Source organism: Pelodiscus sinensis, chromosome 5, assembly GCF_049634645.1.
Source record: "Pelodiscus sinensis isolate JC-2024 chromosome 5, ASM4963464v1, whole genome shotgun sequence".
Lineage (NCBI taxonomy): Eukaryota > Metazoa > Chordata > Testudines > Trionychidae > Pelodiscus > Pelodiscus sinensis.
Window position 1 is genome coordinate 2,467,974 of NC_134715.1, and position 21,734 is coordinate 2,489,707.

Here is a 21,734-nt window from a genome sequence, read left to right on the forward strand (position 1 = left end):
GAAACTGGCCCTTTAAGTGCCGGGCTGCTCCTCAGAGGAGCATGCAGCATGTACCTGGGGGGGAGGCGAACAGCAGCTGGAAGCAAGCAGCAAGCATCTCAGCTCCCCCCGCAGCTCCTGGCACTTCTGGCAGGCTAGCCCCCATGTGGCTCCCACCCCCCGCCCTGGCAGGCCGCCCTTGCCATCTCCGTCCCCCACCCGCAGCTCGTGGCCCCCCCAGCAGCCTACATCCCAACTCCCGCACAGCTCCCATGTCCCCCTCCCCAGTAGGCCCCACACGGCTCCTGCCCGCCCCCTCAGATAACCAAAATTTTTAGGTTACCGGCACGCCCTAATCCCTAGGCATGCCGGATAACACAGGTTTGACTGTATTTCTACTTCAGCTATGCAATTACATAGCTTCGTTTGACTTTTGCCCTGCTCTGTAGATATACCCTGAAGGAGTTGTTTCTGCCAGTCAGCCGCTTTCCTTTTTTATTTGTTTAACTATGACCACATCTCTCTTAGTTATTCCGCTTTCTACCAAATGTTTCCTCTCCATCACTGGTGCTACCAACGCTGCTGCCTTGGCCCGCTGCTCCTACTTACTTGTAAGCTCTGGCTCTCTGGCTAGTCCCAGCAACCGCGGGAAGCTGTTTCTCTTTCTTGTTTTCTTGGGGTCACGAAGCCCCACACTGCGAGCATAACGGCTCGTGCTAGAGCCTGTGCCTCGGTGGGGCTGCAGGGATGGGAGCCGGCAGGTGTCTGATGATCTGTTTTTGAAAATCTCTGGCATTTCGCTTGGACTTTTGGAGGGCTGGTTTGAGCAGACCCTGAAGCTATGGTCTGGAAGGGTGGTGCTGTGCTCGCCCCAGAGGGCGTGGTACTTCAGGAGTGTCTGGGTAATTTGCACAACACACAGTCGTTTCGAAAGAACTGAAAGATCATTCTGGGTGATGGGCTATTGGTAGCTGGGATACTGAGTTAAACAAAGTATCAATAACTGTGTCAGTCTGTATGAGAGAGCTGCCTTTTCCACAGGAAAAACCTCAATGGATTTGCCTCCCATGAAATCAATTCTATCCCTCAGTACCAAAAAGAGAACATTTTTCTCCACCTCACCATGGTCCTGAAGCCCCAGAAGGCTGTCTTGCCTGGTGGATGGAGTACTAACCGAGAGTCAAAGGGCAGAGGTTCTAACCTGGCTTCAGCCACTAATCAGCTGCTGACCTTCAGCAAGTCACTGCACCTCTTGGCCTCAGTTTCCCCTGGTGTAAAATGAGGCCAATGACGAGGACTTTGTGGGAGAGCACAATGAGAGCCTCTCCTGGTGAGAAGTGCTGCCTTAGAGCTGGGGCTTGCTCCCCACTCCAATGGATGAAAGGCAGGTTAGGCGGCTCACATAGCACTTGGAGGCGTATTGCTTCCTTCCAGAGACATGTGAACTCTGTAAGTTACTTAAACAGCTTGGACGGGAGCAATCCTCCTTTCCCCACGGCAGGCTGAAACCGCGGACGTTATCTTTGATCCTACAGGCTGCCGGGCTTTTCAGCTCCTGGGCAGGTTTTCAAAAGTGCGGTGAGCAGCTGTCACTGGGAACAATGGAAGGGCTTTCCCACTGAGAGCAGCGGGGGAGGTTTGAAATTCCATCTGTGCCGCTCTAGACTGCGTCCTACCCAGGCACTTCTCTGAAGGCTCAGGCAGAACGGGCACATCCACCGCCCCGAGGCAGGGCTCTGCCGACAGGAGAGAGACAGGTAATGGTTATCCTGTGCCGGCGATGGGGCCAAAGTTCAGGAGAACCAGACACAGGTTGGGTTTCTCCTCTCACTATGACCAGTGTGGCTTTTCTTCCAGACACGGAGCTCAGGTGTGGGGTTGTGTGAATTCATCCCAACTCCACAGCCTTAGTAGGAAGCCAGCTCGAGCTACGGAGGCTCATGCATTAAGCTCCAGAAGTTCCAGCTTTGGGGTTCCACCTCTCGGCATTACAAGCGGGGGCTCAACTGGGATTTCAGCTGGGATGTCTCTGAAGCTCAGGACAGCCTTCCTCCGCTAAGAGACGTGTGTACCCCACACACCCGCCGGCTGTGGTTCACTGTCGCGTCTGGTGGCACCTAGGCCACTGACAGAGAGAAAATGAGTTTGCTCTTCAGCCATGACTATCCCTCAGCTGGCTTTTAGCTCAGGCTGCAGAGGCTCATGCAGGAAGCTCCAGCATCCCGAGTCTGGTTCTGCCTGTGGCTGTGGATATTTTTACCTAATGTAGGAAGTAGCTCTGCCTCTCACTGAAATACCAAGTTGCTAGTTCTTGGCTTTCCCTAAGTAAAACCTCAGAGTCTTTTTACTTCCCACCAGAAAATTACACCAGAGATCTCTGTTGCTAGGTTTCACTGTGCTGCTCTTACGCCAGTGACTGTCAGCCTCCCCCCTCTTATTTCTCATCGGCTTGCCTTCTCGTTTTTCTCCTTGACACAGCCGGGGCTTTGCTGTCTCTCCGACAGGGAGCCTGGATTTCTGTTTCGTTTGCTCTCTGCTTGCTTCTAAGAACTTTCCCCTCCTCACAAGGCTGCCTTTGGAGCTGCCTTTTCAAACGGTAGCACTCCTCCGCATTCCCTCACATGCCGCCTTGCACTGCAGCGACCGGGCCTTTTCAACACTTTCCATGTCAGTAACTGTAACGGTCTTTGGCTGAGGTACTGTCGACGTTATCCCCAGCGCCATGGGATCCGAGCACCTCCTGGGTCGCTCTCGCCCAGGGCTGTCCAACTTTCCTTTCTCATGACCCAGCTGAAGAGAATTGTAGCTGCTGCGACCCAATGTAATTGACTGGAGTGTGGGCTGTGGCGTGGGGCTGAGGAGAGGAGCTTTGTGGTGTTAGAGGGGGCCAGGGCTTACCTTGAGCAGCTCTCGGTCAGCAGTGCAGCAGGGGGGCTAAGGCAGCTTCCTGCCTCTCCTGGCACGGCAGACCATGCTGTGCCCCAGAAGCAGCCAACGGCCGGTTCCCAGCCAATGGGAGTGCAGAGCTAGTGCTCGGGACAGGGGCAGTGCGTGGGGCCCTGTGCACTCTCTGACCCCACATCTAGGAGCTGGGCCTGCTGCCGGCCGCTTCTTGGGCACAGCCCAGTCTGCAGTGTCAGGCCAGGCAGGGAGCTGCCTTAGCCCCCCCCACTGGCCACCTGATCCCCCTGCAGCAATGAGACCCGACATTCCATTTGAAAACCACTGAGCAACACTACCCCGTGAGGCTGGGAAGCTCCGTTTTGTGGAAGGGGAGCAGCAGGACAGAGCCTAAGGGCGAGTCCCTCGGGTCGTTAGGTACCGAACTCACAGTGAATTCAGTCAGAATAAAGCACTTAAACTCCTTTTGAGGGTCTGGGCCACATTGACTTGCCCAGCAGCACAGAGGCAGCCTCTGACACAGGCAATTTAGCACAAGGCGCGTGAGTGGTCAATTAGGACTTTAACCACTACACCACCCTGCCATTCTGCTCGGTGGTTTTCAAATGGAATGTCGGTCGTTCTATCCCTGTTCCAGTACAATGAAAAAAACCTTGCTCCCACCGAGACCCAGGTTTGAATCCCTGCCAGTGAGCAACGTACACCTCTCTTTTCACTGCCGTTGGGCTAGTCTCCCCAGAGATTTTCATAGCACTTGTGCAGAGCTCTAAGCAGCTCTCTGGCCTGTTCAAAATTACAGCATAGTTGAAAAGTTAGATGCAGATTCCAAAGACTCTGAACGTCCTCAATTGCTTTGGTTAAGAATGATCTGGTATTGCTTTGATGTGTTACATTCGTGATAGTGCCCCCTTCCCGTAAAAATCATCAGATTAGTTATTAGATCACAAATCAATACAGATTGAACCATCCTGGTTCCGCTCTCTAGCCTGGCAACATCCAGGGTCTGGCGTGATTTCAGTTAGCTGGATGTCCACATATCACGGACGTGGCAAGTTACCTGCCATCCCATAAATTTGTTTACAGCCACCTCTCTGCGCTGTTGTTTAGCTCTGACTTACCCCTAAATGTCTCCTAAGAGCCCAGCAAGCAGTGGCCGTGTTGTCAATGCTGCTAGACAATATTGACCTTCCATGGTCCGGCAAATTCTCTGGTGGAGCACCGGTCAGGTCCCGAAAGAGCCCGACTAGAGAGGCTCAACCTGTAGTCCTATAAGAACCGTGGATCTTCTATTATTTTTTTTTCCAAGTTAAGCAGCCTGGGAAATTCTCATCTGTGTAAAATTGTACATTCTGGATTGCTCTTTGTCTTGCTTCCTTCCGGAACTTTCTCCCTCACAAGCCCACTGTGGGGGAGGGGGCCGTTTTCCAACCCCGTGAAGGCACATCTGGCCTGGGCCAGCTGCTGGGTTGAAATGCGCACTGCAGCTGTGGCAACCGGGCCTGGTCGCATGCACATTGATGAGAAAACTGCAGAGCAAACAGAAGAACAGACGCCTCTTGTATTTAGGATTCAGCTGGCGCACACAACTGACGGCACCCCTTCTGCTGTGACATTATCTACCGGTTCAATCTACAATATGCTGATTCTATCATAATGCAGGAAATTGGTTAATTCCCTCTGGAAATTTACAATAAATATAATTCTCCCCTTGAACTGCTCTTGCTGCTGCTGTTGATTGGATGATGCTATCGCCTTTATTCTTAAGCGAGAGACATGGAGAACATTTAATAATACACATGCATGTTTATATGAAGCTGCCCATTTTACGAGCAAACTTCAGTAAATATTGACATGTGAAAATAATTAGAGCAGGGTGCCATTGCAAAGCTACTGCCTGGGCAGAATGTTCTCTGTTGAAAACGTCTGGTAAAGCATTTTGGACTTCCCCTGGCAAAATCTGTGGCCTTCTTACAGCCTTTGTGATTTCTCTTAGTGAAGCCTCGAATCATAGAATCAGACTCATGCGATCCTAGAACTGGAAGGCACCTCGAGAGGTCATTGAATCCAGTCCCCTGCCCTCACAGCAGGACCAAGCACCATCTAGATCATCCCTGACAGGTGCTAGAGTGTAAATCCAGGAAGGAGGTCATAATATTGGCCATTGATGTGAAATCGCTCATGCTGCCAGCTACTTTGTCAATTAAAGCGACGTATGTACGTGTATGGGGAGGAGATTTCTGATCATAAGGGCTTCACTAGTTCAGCAGTGAAGGTAGAACAAGATAGACATAATCTGAGAATAAAGCACCATTTTTCAAGTGAGGGTTGTTTGCCATTCGAGCAACTTACCTTGGGATCCCATGGATTCGCCATTTCTTGGAGTGTCAAAATCAAAACGGGATGTCTTTCATAAAAATATGCTATAGCTCGAACAGATATTCCTGCATCAAGCCCATAAGATCTGGGTGTTATCTGGGTCAGATTGGATGATCACAGTCACTGCAGGCTTTGAAATGGTTGAACTTCCTACAGTTCAGCACATTTATTGGTAACGTGCCTCTGAGAAGAAGGCAGATGAGTTGTCATCCGTCAGTACTGTTGCCAAAAGTCTACTGAATGATAGGATACAGTTATAATCTATTTCACTCCCCATAATTGTATAGAAGACAGAGTTTCTATGTTGCACGTCCAGGAAGTGAAGGTACAGATGTAGCATTCAGACGGCTTTGCTCCCTTCCTGTTCTGCACTGTGGTAGGGCAGATGTATTCTCTGGCGTAGCCTTTGTGCTGTACCAGACATCTGGAAGTTGCCTATGGCACAAGCCAGCCTGTCTGCAGCAGCATGCGTGATTGGGATTTAGGTCAGGTCTACACGTAGGGAGAAAATCGACTTAAGGTACGTTGAACCCAGCCACGCTATTCACATACCTGGAGTCGTGTACGTTAAGTCAAATTTTTGTGGTGACCCTGCTGTGGAAAGTTGACAGGAGAAACTCTCTTCTCTTGCTCCTCGTGACGCTGTGAAATACTGGGGTTAGATGGGGGGGGTGCCATTAGTGGTCGATTTAGCTGGTCTTTGCTAGACTCACTAAATCAATCTCCGAAAGATCAATCTTCAGAGTGTCGTTCTCTGTGTAAGTCTAAACAAGCCCTTAGAGGTTGTGTGCATGGGGTGAGTCTGGGAATGAATTAGCAGGTGCTGCTTTTGAAAGGATATTCCTGAAAATGGCAGACCAACTTGGGCTGGGCTGTGGTGGGTTACACTAGCTGACAAGTCAGTAGAGCTGTGCTGATTGGGATCTGTCCCTTGTCATCACTGCATCTCACAATGCTAGCGCTTGATTTACATCCTTGCAAAGTGAAGAGAAATCTTTTGGATTTCAGTAGCACAGTGGCTTTCATAAACACTTTCTACAGTAGAAAACATCAATAGGGTCTGGGAACCACATTTTCTCTACTATACTGTTGAACTTAATATTGTGCAGAGTGTAGGTGTTGTGTAGGGCCCCATATGTCATTTTTTGTGCTCATTTCAATTCTAGCCACTGTGTTGTGCTTGCGAGTTTCTCGCTGCGCAAGGATGTTTCTGTTACAATTGTAACAAGTGTGATTTCTGGACCATTGATTTTGGCTAAGAGTTTGAAACACTTTCTGGCCATCTTCTGCCTATTATTTTATCTATTTGTTAGGGTCCTGTGAAACAGATCTTTCAAAGGAAGAAGAATCAGTGGGTGGGGTGAGGGAAGGGGTTTCCAGCATGCCATTTAATAGGTAGCAGGTTTAAAACAAACAAAAGGAAGTATTTCTTTACACAGCGCACAGTCAACCTGTGGAACTCCTTGCCAGAGGATGTTGTGAAGACCTGGACTTAAACAAGGCTCCAAAAAGAACTAGATACATTCATGGAGGCTGGGTCCATCAATGGCTATTTGCCAAACAGAGACTAGGGACACCATCCCTGCCTATCCTAGCTAAGGCTGGTAATGGGTGACAGGAGAGGGATCACTTGATGATTCCCTTTTCTGTTCACTCCCTCTGGGGCACCTGGCATTGGCCGCTGTCAGCAGACAGGACACTGGCTAGATGGACCTTTGGTCTGCCCAGTCTGGCCGTTCTGATATTCGTTTGATCAACAATTACTTTTCTTTGCTCCCAGAGTCACGCTGATGATGCTGTTTGAGCTCAGTATTAATGAGATTAAATAATAAAATGCTTCGTTGCCATTGGAAGAAAGACAAGTTGCATGCCAGCCAAAGTCACTGGCTGCCAGATCTGGGCAGACACATTAGACTCGATGTCAATTTCTGTGCAAGTTTCACTGGTGTGCAGGGAAATGCTGTGCACATGCATTTATATGCATTAACTCGAACAACCGGGATAATGAGGTTTGGGACACTTCTCTTACTTCCATGAGTCTTCACTGTAATCAGGACCCTCGGATTCTTGCAGCCTGTCACACGACGCCTACACAACAGCACGGTTCTGACACATTGTTGTACATTCGGAACCATGTCATTGATGCTGGCAGTACATGCCTGGAAGAGTTTCAGCATAGCAAGTTGGTGTGTGCTGCTATTCACACCCTGTAGTTGAAACTGGGAGGCAGGGTGGCCAGACCCTTATAAAGGCAGGGTGTATGGCATTATGTCTGACTGCTACTCTGAGTTCCTCCACAGACCTGCCTGACTGTGAATGAGGTCCTTAAATTGAGATCCTCAAAGGTATTTAAGTGCCTCTCCTCCACTTTTTTCAGCTCTCCATGGAGGCTCCAATCCTTGCTCGGCAGGAAGTTCCCTTTGGCCCCCTGAGGCACTGAGAGACTGATGGGTGACCTCTGGGAAGCCTTTAGCAAGTATACAGTTTCTGCTCCAGTGCTTTCCCTTTCAGAATAAATGTGCTTGCTTATAAACTGCAAGCCAGTATGTTGCTCTTAGCCTTTGCACAGAAAGCAGCGCTCAGAGGCTGGGTTGCTTTAGACACTTTAGGAGTTTCATTGTGCAAGCCAGGAATTGTACAGCCTGGAAAACTCTACACTGGAGCAGAAGGTCGACCTAAGACATGCACCTCCAGCTAAGTTCATTGCGTAGCTGGAATCAATGCATCTTAAATCGGCATCCACACAGCGGGTGGTCAAGAGGAGCCAACGCTCTCATCAGCTTTCCTTGTCCCCTTGACAGCAGCAGGAGTACCAGCACTGATGGGGGCACATCTGGGTTTGATTTAGCAGGTCTTCACTAAACCCACTAAATCAAACTCCAGAAGATCAACTGTGGTTGTATCGATCTTCTCCAGAGACGTGCCCTTTGTGACGTACACTGGAAAAGCACAGTACAAGAAAGAGAGGTATTATTGACCATGCAATGCTTGGGCATTAGAGTGTCTCTTTTTCAGGCTTCATTATTTTTCACTTATAGGTTTATTTCTAGCCATTTTTTAGTTGTACGTAGACGTCCAAAATCAGGTTTTTTTTATGGGGAGGGGTGCTCTTTCTTTGAATATGTGGTAATGAGTAGCATGCACTATATAAGTTACTCACTACAATGGTACATACTGTAATGAGTAATTCCCTAGTGCATTTTAATGTAGGACTGTTTCAAACCGCATTCTGTTAAAGCACACAAGGGAACCTTTAGTATGCACCAGAAGGGTCTATGTGGACCAATTAACAAACAGCACACTGTAGAAATCACACCCTTATTGTCCGCATTGCTACTTTATCCAAGAAACACTAGAGAGACACCATCAATGTTTACTTGCATCTCGGGTCTTGTCTGCATAAACACCTATTTCATTTTTATCAGTGTCGATGCGTGAAAGCAGAGCATCAGAAGACCACTTGCTTACATTGCAGTAGGGGAAGTTTAGGTTGGACATTTGGAAAAACCTCTTAGCTGTCAAGGCAGTGAAACACTGGAATAAATTGCCCAGGGAGGTTGTGGAATCTCCATCAGTGGAGATATTCAAGAGCAGGTTAGACAGACATCTCTCAGGGATGATCTAGATGGTGCTTGGTCCTGCCGTGAGGGCAGAGGACTGGATTAGATGACCTCTCGAGGTCCCTTCCAGTTCTTGAATGCTGCGATTCTATGATTTATGATTGCAAGGTACTGCAGACCTACATAGGATATTGCAGACCTAGCTGGGCTAAGGAAGAACAGAATGGGATTTCAGCTCATTCATTCATACAACTATGTCTACATAGCATACAGCTGGTCAGCTTCTCATATGGATGTCAGTGTTTATAATGAGATACATTTCAACAATAGCTTTGTCCTTAATTTTTCATCGCTATTCTTTTGTTTTTATATATATATATATATATATATAAATGAACTTTTCATATTGAAATTATAACATGAAGAATTGGTTGGGGATGTGTATGTTTTAACATCCTCTTCCCTTTCCACACTCAACCAGATTCTTCTGCCAGGTGTAAATAAGAGTAACTTGGAGTGTAGCTACAAAGCAGGTCTTAACTCAAAATAAGCTATGCAAATTGAGCTATGTCAATTGTGTAGCTAATGCTGAAACAGCTTATTTCGAAATTGGGAGTATCTGCACAGCTCTTATTTCAAAATAGAGCACTCTTCCTCCAACTTCTCTTACTTCTCGTACAATGAAGTAAGAAGTCCTCCACCTTGACAGTATTTTGAAATTATTTCAAAGTAACTGCCTGCTGTTTAGATGCGGGCTACGTTATTTTGAAATAATGTTGCTGTGTAGACGTACCAGAAGTCAACAGAGTTACATAGAGGGGAGTGAGATTACTTTCAATAGCATTACTTTGTGCAGGGCTGCCAACAGGGGCTCAGGAGCCCTGGCTGCTGCTGTGGTAACTGCTCTGGAGAAATAAAAGCATCTCTTGAGTCAAAGGCACGTTTGATATGCCCCATGCAGTTCCAAGTGGGGGTTGGGGGCTGGGAACCCGCATAGGGAGGCAGGGGGCATTGACTGGTCTGCCCTGGGCCCCAGAATTGCTGTGGATGGGCCCGAGTGTACAGCAAATATTCCTTAGCCCCCTCCCAGGCGCTGCGCTCCAGACCCTGGGAACAGTGCACAAGCCACATTGAGTTCGTTAGATCAAGTCCAGATGATGGTGCAATGACCATATGGGGTCGTTTGTTTGTTTGTCTGTTTAAATTGGTAACGCTTACTCGGCCTGGCCGGGCGCTAGCTTCTGTCAGGCTGGCTCTGCCTGACGGCAGTACTGCCCTGTGGGTTGTTGAGTTTGGAGTTTTTCCGGGACATCGGAGGTATCCTGAAAAAACTCTGCTGTGTCCAGGGAACGCGTCTGCTCGTCCAACATTTTTACTGGAAGAGCAGACGCACTCTATTGGAACCCCTGTCTTCCTCTTGCCACAAGGAAGGAGGGATCTTCTGAAAGGGGAGGTTTTTCTGAAATTTGGCCCAGTCTAGGTGGGCCAAATTTCAGAAAAGCCTCTTCTGACAAAAATACCAGAAAACTGTCCGCAAATTGTGGAGTGCAATTTGAGTACCTTTTGCTGAAAAAAAATTGGCAATCTAGACATAGCCTAAGTTACTTTCCACTCCATTGATCTTGGAGCTGGTGGGAGCAGAAAATATCTCCTGATCACAGCAGGGGCTAGCTGCAGCAGTCCCGTAATACCAACTGGCACTGGCATGTGATGCGTAAAGGAGAAAGAAGAGACCCTCGATAGAGGAGATGTTTCAGATGCCTGAATTATGGCACACACTGCTGAGTAAATGACTTCACAATGGCTTTACGCAGCCTGTGCTGCTCACGGAACTGTGGGACCCATCAAAGCTTCCAAACAATGGAGCAGTGTTTGAAGAATCAAGACAGTAGCCACAGATGGCACAAAAAAAACCAAAGGGCCCCCTTAACTGGGTAGATCTCTCTTTTGCTGACTGAGCCAGATCTGGACACTCACTGGGTATGGCTACGGCTTTGTCAGCCAGTCCCAGGTAGCAGAATGAAACCTCGAATCTCGGAAGTGCTTTCCTCAAATGCCCTGCTGGTAGGATACATTGGCCCTGTGCCTCTCTCCAGCCCTACCTCACTGTGAAAGGGAGACTGGACTGTGCTGCTAGAATGAATCTAAAAGGCAGAAAGGGAAGTCGAATGGGGCCTGGACTCCAGAGACACAATGGAAGAGGTGAAGCAGGAGGAGGGAAAAAGCCAGTAGCTATTGTACTGCTACCAGTGGGGAGACAAGGAAAGAAATGGGATTGACTTAGTGTGACATGGACTAATTCAGGCAGTTTATGTAGGCCAAGTATGAATCCACCGTTTGCTCTGATGGAAAGTTAGTTTCACATGGTAACTACGGCTTTGCCAGGTGGTCCCGAAGTGTCATCATTTTACTTTTAAAAGGCTTTGACTGTGATCCCCAGTCTGAACTTGTGAGCTACACAGGTGCGCTGAGCATAGGTTTTGTGCCTGACCTGGAGAAAGCACCCAGTCTTGATTTCAAGGCCTGGAGTGATGGTGAATCCCCCAGAGTCTTGGCAAAACTGCTGTAGGGGCTAATACGATGTGAAACCGGTCGGTATGGCTTGAGTTTCACCATGCACTCATAAATCTATCAAGCCCAGAGTCAGAATTCTGGCAGACCCAGGCAGAATTCTGAGTCATTTGCATGTTCAAGCCCTGAGCCCAAATCCACTGAGTGTTTTTAGGTTTGGATGCGTGTTGATTTGTGATTTCCAAATACTCGCCAGTAAAAATAAAATAAAAAGGAAAAAAACCCAAATACAGAATTAAAAAAATGGTAACCATGATGTTAATGAGTCCTGAGACACAGAGCTGGTAATTTGGTACCCTATGTCACCAGTAATAATGCTCTAGGAGCATGTTAATGATTAAATATCCTCCTTAACATCAGTAATAATTACTGTGTACTCTTAAGCAATAAATTAATCCCTGTCTCCAATCGTTTACCATTAACCTTAATGAACTGAGTTGTCATTAGTGTCAGATACACCCAAATACTACAAGGAAAAGGAGACTTCATAGAAAGCTCTTTTACATACCTCTCTTACAGTTCTTTATTTCAATACATTGACATTTTGCTCCATTACAAATATTTGTTTTCTATAATCTGGAAGCAGAAATCCTGTAGTTCTATGTTACTGCTCCTTCCTACTGGAAGAAAGTGTAGCATTCCAAAATCGTGTATCTGCTTTTTTTGTCATGAAATATTTTCAATTTATTTTTGACAAGTTCTGCATGATGGTTGATGAAAGTAGTCTGGTGAGACTTGGCTACCGGTGCTGGCATGGGCTGAGGTAATGAAGTCAACAGAAGAGTTCTCTCCCTTCAGTGTAGAGCGTCTTGCTAGCAGTGATACTGCAGTGCAGCTGGGAGCTCTGTAACGTAGCCATAGCCTAAGTTTCTACCATAGAGCAGTGGGGACTGATGCCCCTCCAGCAATGCGACCGGGCATTTGAATGATCTGAGGTGGAGCTTCTAGAGCTTTACATTGAACTGTCAGTCAGGAGATTTGGCCTTTTATGAGAGCTGCAAAGCCTTAAAAATTGCCTTTTTCCTGTTCCCCTTCTTACAGCTTCCTGTCTTTCAGGCCTGTACAAAGATGGTTCTAGACCATGGCAGAGAAAGCTTAATTCCACCAAAGTATGGTCCCCACTCACCCTTCACCTTATGGTGGTCAGTATTACAAAGAATCACTTGAAATGACTTGGTAGATCCTAAATATTAAATAACAGGTCATCACTGGAATGTGATTGAGTCCCAGAGGGATAGCTTTGATAGTCTGTAGCTTTAAAAAAAAAAATCAAGTAGCCCTGTAGCACCTTAGAGACTAAACAAAACTATATAGATAGTATCATGAGCTTTCGTGGGCACAGCTCGCTTCTTCAGATGAATGGAACATGAGTGAGTGAAGGGGAAAGATTTTGGTCCTTGTTGTTTCTTCTTGCACTAGCAATAGCTGCTGTAAGGGGAGGGAAAAATAGAAGACTGTTGCAGTGATTTTTTTTACCTACATGTGTTTGATCTTTTGGCTTCTTTTTTTCAAACAAATGTGGGCACAGTCTTGCTTACTCTCCATTTTTTCCCTCCATTTCTATATCTCAACTGTAGAGTGCAAAACCCTTCCAATATTGCTTTAAAACCTAGTGAGCAAGATACTCAGCTTGTGTAACTCTGTGTTTCCTGGACACATGTTTGATATTCTCTCCAAACGGGCCAGATTTTAAGGATATTTAGAGGTCCAAAAATGCAGCCAAGGGTCTAGTGATATTTTCAGAAGTGCCTAACCATCTGGGAGTCAGTTGACTCTGCAATTTAAAAAGTCCTTATTCAGTCCCGACTAGGTAAAAACTTTCAAGGAAGTCAATGGGAGATTTTGCTCAAATCAGGATTGGGTAAAACCACGTTGAAACCAAAAGCGTCAGTACTCTTGATATTAGCAGCATTGGCTGTGCTTGTATTCGTTGTGAGAGGCGTGTGTTTGGAATGCCAGTTACACAGGTGACCAGGACTTGTGTCAGCATGCAAAGCACGTTAAAAGAATTTGCATCAGCTTGATTCAATGCTCCTAAAAAGGAGGGCGAATGGTTGTGATTTGCGGCGAACTATACATGCTCTGACCTAACGCTGCTCTTTTAGTACAAAGGGGCATGTAAAGGTCTGGCAAATAAGACCTTCAGGTGAGCAATGTCTTTCTGATTTTCCTGCCTCTGATCCACTTGAAAGTTTCACACTTTTAGTTTACCTGACTCAGGCAGAATGAGATTAGCTCAACAGAAATTCACCAGGGAGAGACTGTAATGGGCTGTATGGCTTTCAAGCCCTTTTAAAGAGACTCCCTTTTGCTATCCTTCCTGCTCTCTTTTCCTCTCTGAAGAGCTGGCTGCTCTATCAACATTCCTGTCAGTGTCTCTCTCTCTCTCTCTCGTTTTTCTTTTCTTTTTTAAGAACATTCTCCAAAAAATCATCGCAGTGGGGTTTTCGCTGCTTTCGGAGTTTGACATTCAGAATCCTCAAAATCTAAAAATGTCAGTGCCGTGCCTGTGTTGAAAATGGGTATAATGCATGTTAATGAAGACTTCAAAAGAGGAAGAGGGTTTTATTAGTTTAGTTTAAAAATGACAGAGATCTCTTTTTCTGAGTTAACCTAGAAAGCATATTTCAGATGGATCAACTCCCCGAGAAGACGGAAGTTAATATTCATTCCCAAGCCTGACGGTTTCTAGTCATCCGCTTTCTGTAATCTTTTGACCACCGCAGCTTTGGCTGGCCATCTTTTGGATCAGACTCCAGACCCTGGTGTTTGGATAGTTTTAGTATTCAGCTCCAAACAACCGTACTTTTCTCTTCAACTTTCACGGAGCTCATTTTGAGGCTGCTGGCTTTGTAAACAGCACTTGAGTTCCATATAAAATATAAATATGAAAGTTTAAAATTAGACAACAGTGTAATGAAAGCTCTAATAATGTGGGTCAAGATAAATCTAGTTACAGACAGTTCCTGTCAGAATTACAGGTGTGATATTGGAGGAACTGTAGATATATCCAGTTTCTGTTTCCCCTGATATCTGTCACCCTTTTGCTTTATCGTTTGGAAGAGTTCTCTCTCCTTTTTTCTAGATTTCATCACCAGAGCTGGTTTTTGGTTGTGCTGCTTTACACACAGACTTTCCCAATGTTTACCAAGTAGCCCCACTGACACCTTCTCTGTGGCAGATGGAAGTAGGCAGGCAGGGGGTTACCATGCAGAAGAACAGGCTCGGGGCCTACAGCATAGACCACAATGCAGCCCAAATAAGAGTGAGTGCATAGTGGTGCCACCTCAGAAACAAGGCAGCAACCTAGTTGGACCCTGGATCTGTGAGGAACGTGAGCCTTTCAATTCATTCTGCCAGCCCCTGTGCCCGGAGAAAGCAACCGCCAGCCAGTTTCCCATGGACATGGGGAGTTGATGGAAGCTTCCCTTTTTCTTCCTAGACCCTGCACTACCCCGACTGGCTCTCTTCTGTTTTGTGCTGTCTGCTAATCCAGGCTCTCTTGGGATTCAGAGCTGCTGAACTGTCACCTGTGACTATTTTAGTATAAAGATGATGGTAGCACCTGTGGGCGCAGTGGTATGAGAAATGGTCTCATTTGGATTTTAGGCTCTCGAAAGCAGGCAGACATACCAGAAACAGAGGCAGTGGCTTGCTCCAGGTTGCAGGACAAGTCACGAATAGAAAACCAGGAAGAGACCTTGGGTCTCCTGACTTGAGGTGTGGTTCCCTACCCACTAGGCCGTGTTGCCTCTGCAGCACGCCTTGGCTGTGTACTGCAGGTGCAAGTGGCTTGTGATCAGTCACGTGCTTGGCATTACTAACCCCTTCAGAATCTCACAATTGTCTGGGTGCTTCCACTCTTTGGTGCAGCTAATTTCCTGACCCTTCTACTTTTTAAACATATAAAGAAACAATTACCGCCCTTCTTTTATGGTGCTTTTCATCCATTGATCTCAAAGAGCTTTACAAAGGAGAGCTGTATCATTTCCTCCCCATTTGCAGAGATAGGGAAACTGAGGCACTGAGCAGGGAAGAGACTTTTGCAACCAGGCCAGGGATTCTGTCAGGAACAGAACCCTCATCACCTGATTTCCAGTCCAGTGTACTGCCCACTAGGTCCCACTGCCTGTCCTGTCAAAACCCATCGTGGGAGCTTCGGCTGGGAAGAGGCACCCAAACTGGACGAGGGCCACCGATTGTGAGAACTCTGAGGTAATATGTAGAACAGCCTTCGCCTCTGAAAATGATGGTGGCAGAACAGGGTTACATTTCACATCAAATGTGTCTCAACGCTTCAAATGGAATTTTGACGTCCGTACCGTATCATGCAGTATTTATAGTTATTGTGCCTGGAAATGTAGCCAACAATTCTCAGAAATCCAGTGATTGAGAATAAGAGGAACCTGAATGAATGAATAATTAGAGACTCTCTCGGTGCATTCACTCAGAGGAGGGTGTGAAAAGGTCGCTGGCGAGCGCTGACGGAGGTTTCCTCTTGGGCTCCCACGGCTGAAAGGAAAGTGCTGAGGCGAAAGGAGAGAATAGGTGAGTGTGAGGAGCTCGCATGCCATCAGCAGGTGCTTTGCGGGTGGCTTAATGCCACTGTGCCTCTGCACTTAGTCCAGCTCCCTGTTATGTCCCGCTCCAGACACTTAGGTACCTCAATACGTTTGAGGGTCTGATTTGAATTCCCATTTTAGCTAGGGCAGCTGGACACAAAATATGAGACAATCATTGACTCCCACCAAGGCAAGTATGGGAGGTGGTGAGGACAAGGACTTTAACAGGGTTCAAAAAAGAGCTAGACAAATTCACGGAGGGTAGGTCCATAGGTGGCTATTAGCCAGGCTGTGTAGGAATAGTGTCCCTGGCCTCTGTTTCTATGGAACTAGGTGACAGAAGAGAGCTCATGTGAGGATTCCCTCTTGTGTTCCCTCCCTCTGGGGCATCTGGCATTGGCCACTATGGGCAGACAGGATACTGGGTAGATGGGCTTTGACCCAGTATGGCCATTCTTATGTTCTTCAGGATGCTGGCCCCTTCAGCCAAGAAGCAGCGTGATGTTTCCTCAACTAGGCTGGCTGTTGTAGGGAGCTTGTGCTTGGCTTTGCCCCAGTGGGTATTTCTGTCCGAGAGGCACCCAAAGGAAAGGCTCCATCTTGAGATGACACGAGCAAGAACTCTGAAGGCACCAACGCAATGGGACCTGGATCAGGCTTCAGTTTCCCTTCAGGCCGCTGGCAGCTGAAGGAAATGAACATACTGCAGGATTTGAGAAGCAACACGGACGAGATTTTTTTCAAAACTGGCTCGCGATTTTGGATGCTCAGCCTGAAAGAACTTGAGAGCCTATTTTCAACAAGTGGGTGCTCAGAACGTCGTGAAAATCTGGCGTTTTTCAAGTGTCTCAAACCGGCGATCTAAAAATGGAGCCAAGTCCAGAGGAAATTCCCTAAGGCCGTCAAAGGGAACAAGTGAGGTCCCTTAATCTCCTCCCCGCTCCTGCTTCATTGACTGGTTCTCGGTTTTGAGAATACGCGAACAAACAGGGTGATTTTACTAGCCACGGCAGAACTGAACGAATCTCTGCCATAGTTAAATACTGCATGATTTAGTGTGTCATCAAAACCTGCATAAACGACCTATTAGAAATGTATTAAAGTTTCAGCAGGAAATTGACTGCTCATAGCGTCTCGTCGAGAGAAAACATAAATAATTGATGCAGTCCTTCCCAAACTATCCAAACAGATTTAATTGCACCACAAAGCCCTTATTGATGGCTGGGAGGGCCTAATGAGAAAGGGCGGCTAACATTTTTCAGTACATGTGGTTGACGTAGGTGCTGGGTTTGTGTAAGGTTTGGTGGTGCCCTTAAAAAAATAGGAGGGAAAAGCACCAGGCCTGGCACTTTCAAGGGCCCTGCAATTAAGGGGGGCATGGGTCATTCATTCCTGCTGGCCCTAGGCCCCCCGCTAACCCCAACTCCAGCCTGCCCTGCTGTGCCCTGCCCACCCTGCTGGGTTCTGGCACTGCTCAGGGAAAGTGGCAGAAGCCAGAAAGAGGTTGGGGGGGGGGGGGGAATAGGGACAGGGAGAGTGGGAATAGGATAGGCAATGGGGAGGTGCAGCAGGGATGAAAAGAGGCAGGGAGGGGCAAGCTGGGGCTGGGTTACTCACTGCTACTGCTATGAGTCCCACTGCTAGCCCCCAAGGCCCCCACTGACCCCTCTTGCCCCTGAAGCACAGGCCCCCCACAAAAATTGGGGCCCAGAGCAATTGCCCCGGTCTTTCCTATGGATCAGATTGTTAGAAACCCACACACTGGTGGAGCTGGGTCTGTATTCCTACATATTTCTTCATGCAGCACCCAGTCAACCTGTGGAACTCCTTGCCAGAGGATGTTGTGAAGATCAAGACTTTAATAGGATTCAAAAAAGAGTTAGATAAATTCACGGAAGTTAGGGTCCCTCAATGGCTATTAGCCAGGATGGGCAGGGATGGAGTCCATGGTTGCTGTTTGTCAGAAGTTAAGAATGGGCAACAAGGGAGGGATCACTTGGTGATTCCCTGTTCTGTTCATTCCCTCTGGGGCATCTGGTATTGGCCACTGTGGGCAGACAGGACACTGCGCTGGATGGACCTTTGGTCTGACCCAGTCTGGCCATTCTTCTGTTCTTATATTGGTGGAACTAGGTTGCCATGGGCCCTTATAATTCACCGCCTATGGGGGGTAAGCCGCCACATGAAAATAAACAGAAAATGACACAGTATTCCATGGGCCTGCTTACCTCTTCACACTCACACTTCCACCTCCACTCTGTGATTGCAGGAGTGATCCCATTGACTTCAACGAGCCAAATGTTCACCGCTCCGCACAAGGGCATGGGGCTAATTTTTACAGTGGGGTGCTGAGAGTTCTTGAACCCAGCTGGGAACCCTGTATTGCATGGAAACCCCATTAAGCTGGGGAGCACGGCAGGAGCCCCAGCGCTCCTAATTCCAGCACCCACGACGCAGCATAAAGAGGTGGTCTCTGAATCTGGCCCTTAGTTACTTTCATTGCCAGATTTATGACAGGGAAACAGAGTTTTAAGCTTCAAATTTCACCCCCCGCCCCCAAAAGAAATAAGTTGAGCAGATAGGAAAGAACCTCTGAATTATGCGGCCGTAATGCATCTCCTGACAGTGTTTCAATCTGCTTGATTTATTAAATCTATTTTACAGTTGATTAAAGTTTTAAATAATGGTGGGGAAAATCATTATGGCATAATCAGCCCGCTCCTGGAATACTGTTTGCTCACTGTGATGTTTTAATAGGAAAGGAGTCCATTGGAAGCCATTTATTAAACCACTTCAACATGTCGTATGTTCTTATGTGTGCAGGGGAGTGCCAAATATGAGAGTAAAGAGCGAGAGGCTGCCCTCTTGGCCATTGCAATAGGAAAATTGTTTCCAAGAGCCGTTGTGGGAGAAATGTCCCTGAGAACCTGTCAAATAAAAGGGCTTTTATTGACAGGAGTCATCGATTTGATAGCCAGAAGACCCCACTGTGGTCCTGCCGTACAAAACAGGCCAGAGACAAGGACCAGGCAACTTGCTGCAGAAAGGCATTCACAGCGTCAGTGTCCTTGTTCTGAAATGGGAGCAAGTCTGGGGAATAGCGGAGAAGTGACATATTTAGCGTTAGAGAAGTGGGGGAGACTACTAAATACCAAGGAGGCGGGAGGGCTGAGCCGGCTGTGGCTGAAGCCGAGAAGAGGTTGGCGAGTGCAGTCAGCACGGACGTGCGCTGCTCACCAAGGCAGAAGGAGTTTATTTATTATTCACTGGTCTGCAGGGTTTTGATGCCATTTGGACTCAGCCTACATCCCATCTGAAATATTTAGGGAGGCAGGAACACACACCATTTAGGGAATGCAGGCACGAGGGTGCGTACGGTGGCGACTGCCTGTCTTTGCAGGAGAGCCTGTCGTTGCTAGAAGAGGGGAATGCAAGAGTCATGGACTACTGCTCTCCTGTTCCTATTTGCAGGCCGGAGTCCGCGGACCTGGGCTTCGAGCCTGGCCCCTGGGCGTTCGAAACCACAGCGCCGACGTACGGCCAGGCTCCGGTGGAATGTTTGATTGACCCCTTGACCACAGGATGGTCCCCAGGGAAGCTCACAGGTGAAGTGTGACCTAGACTGGGATTCTGGAGCTGCTATTGGCTCTACCGTCGGAGTGACCTCGCACAACCTCTGAAGTTTCTGCTTCTTTCCTGACACCACATGCTCTTCATGGTGATCACCTGGTATGGTTGGCGTCTCCTGTCTCTGCCATCAAAAGCACAGGGGATTTGTGGTGCTGCTTTGGGGAGTACAAATGGGTAACTCAAGGCTATGTCTACACTACAGAGTTTTTGCAGAAAAACAGCGGTTTTTCCACAAAAACTCGCAGAGTGTCCACTCCTCAAGCGCATTTTTGCACAAGAGAATTGAAAGAACAGAGGGGTTTTTGCACAATTCGTATTCCACTTTCTATGAGGAATAACACCTTTTTGCACAAGAGTTCTTGCACAAAAAGGCATGTGTGGACCCGGGAAGAGGGTGTTTTTGTGCAAGAAGAGGGAAGAGGAAAAAGCACAGGGGCCCTGGTGGCCATTCTGTGCATAGCAACCAGGGCTTACTTTTGAGAGAGCATTCATGCAGTCTAGACGCTCTTTTGCAAAAGTGCATCCCTTTTTTGATGTGCTTTTGCAGCGTGGTCAAGCTCTTGTGCAAGAAGTTCTTGCGCAAGAAGCTTTTATTGGAAGAGGTCTTCCGCAAAAAGCCTGCAGTCTAGATGTAGCCTTAAGAGATGTGTGATAATCATAGAATTACAGAATCCCAAGGGTAGAGTTATCGAGTCCAACCCCCGGCCCAAAGCAGGACCAACCCCAATTCAACCATCCCAGCCAGGGCTTTGTCAAGCCGGGACTTAAGGATGGAGATTCCACCACCTCTCTAGGGAACCTATTCCAGTGCTTCCCCACTCCCTTAGGGAAATGCATAATAATAATGTGCAGTGAAGCATTGGCACTTTTCATTCTGCCTGCCTTTCCTTTGCAGTAACTAGGCATGATACGGTAAATGACCATCATTTGTTTTTTGTATATTGTGGTGGCATCTAGAGGCCCATGGTCCATTCTGTTAGGCACGGTAAAAACATATGCTATCCAGTGGGCCCCCAAAGAGCAGACCTTCTAAGTAGACAATGAAAGACTATCTGTTGGAAGGCGGCCAGTGACATTAGAGGAAGTCTTAGGGAATTATATTTCTTTTCAAAAGAAGACCTTCCAATAGCATCTGAATGGCTCATAAAATCATTAAACTCTCCTAGATCATTGTGGGAACCCTTTTGAGTAAGACACTGTCGGCTGAATTTAATTATTTTTGACCAGAGGAGTCATTTTTCTTTATCCTGCCAGTTATTTGGTGATGCTCCTATTTTGCTGTTGGGTTGGTTTGCTTGGAGACACTAACACGACCTGAAAGGTAAGGTCGCTGCTTCATCTAGACCGAGGGTGGGCAATAATTTTTGATGAGGAGTCCATGCCAAGAGTTTGGTAAGTGGTCAAGGGTTGCACATTTCTATGGAGGAAGTGTGGGGACTTGGCTGGGGGTTGGGTGAAGGAGGTGGCTGTAATTTGGGGCAGGGGATTGTGGTGCAGGGTCTGTGAGAGGGTAGGGGTGCAGGAGAGGATTTTGGCCTGGGGCAGGAGTGTAGGAGGGGGCAGAAGGTCTGGGGGGACGTATTGTGACCTGGGGCAGGAGGGAAGAGGATATAGAGGGTTTGGTTTGGGCAGGAGATTGGGGTGCAGGATCCAGGAGGGGATATGAGTGCAGGAGAGGATTCTGGCCTGGGGGAGGGTGCAGGGGCAGGGCGGGTGGGGGGGAGAAGGAGGGAAGAGCTGGGGTGCCAGAGGCAGGCTCTGACTGGGGGGTGCTTACCTAAGTAGCTCCCAGTCACCAGCACTTTCAAGCACGTCCGCCCCTCCCCACCCCCGCCAAAAGTCCCAGATCACCCTAACATTTTGAGGGTAGAACAAGTAGCAATAGGCTCAAATTGCAGCGGGGGAGGTTTAGGTTGGACTTAGAAAGTTTTTCCCATTCTTGTTGCTTTTCTCTGGACCTTCTCCAGTTTCTCCACCTCTTTCCTGAAATGTAGTGCCCAGAACTGGACCCAATTCTCCAGCGGAACCAATGATGCTTAATCCTGATCCGTGGGACCCGAATGCTTGCCCGTGTCCTGAACAGAGTTTGCTAGGGACTGCAGACATCTGCTTGGCCTCGCGCTCGCTCTCTCTCTGACCTAAGATTGCAATGCCA

At 47.7% G+C, this 21,734-nt stretch overlaps 1 long non-coding RNA gene across 1 annotated transcript in view; it reads right to left on the reverse strand.

The window, feature by feature from the left end:
* LOC112546581 (uncharacterized) overlaps positions 1-21,734 on the reverse strand; it is a 337,205-nt gene that overhangs the window by 277,400 nt on the left and 38,071 nt on the right. The gene's annotated exons all lie outside the window — the stretch shown is intronic.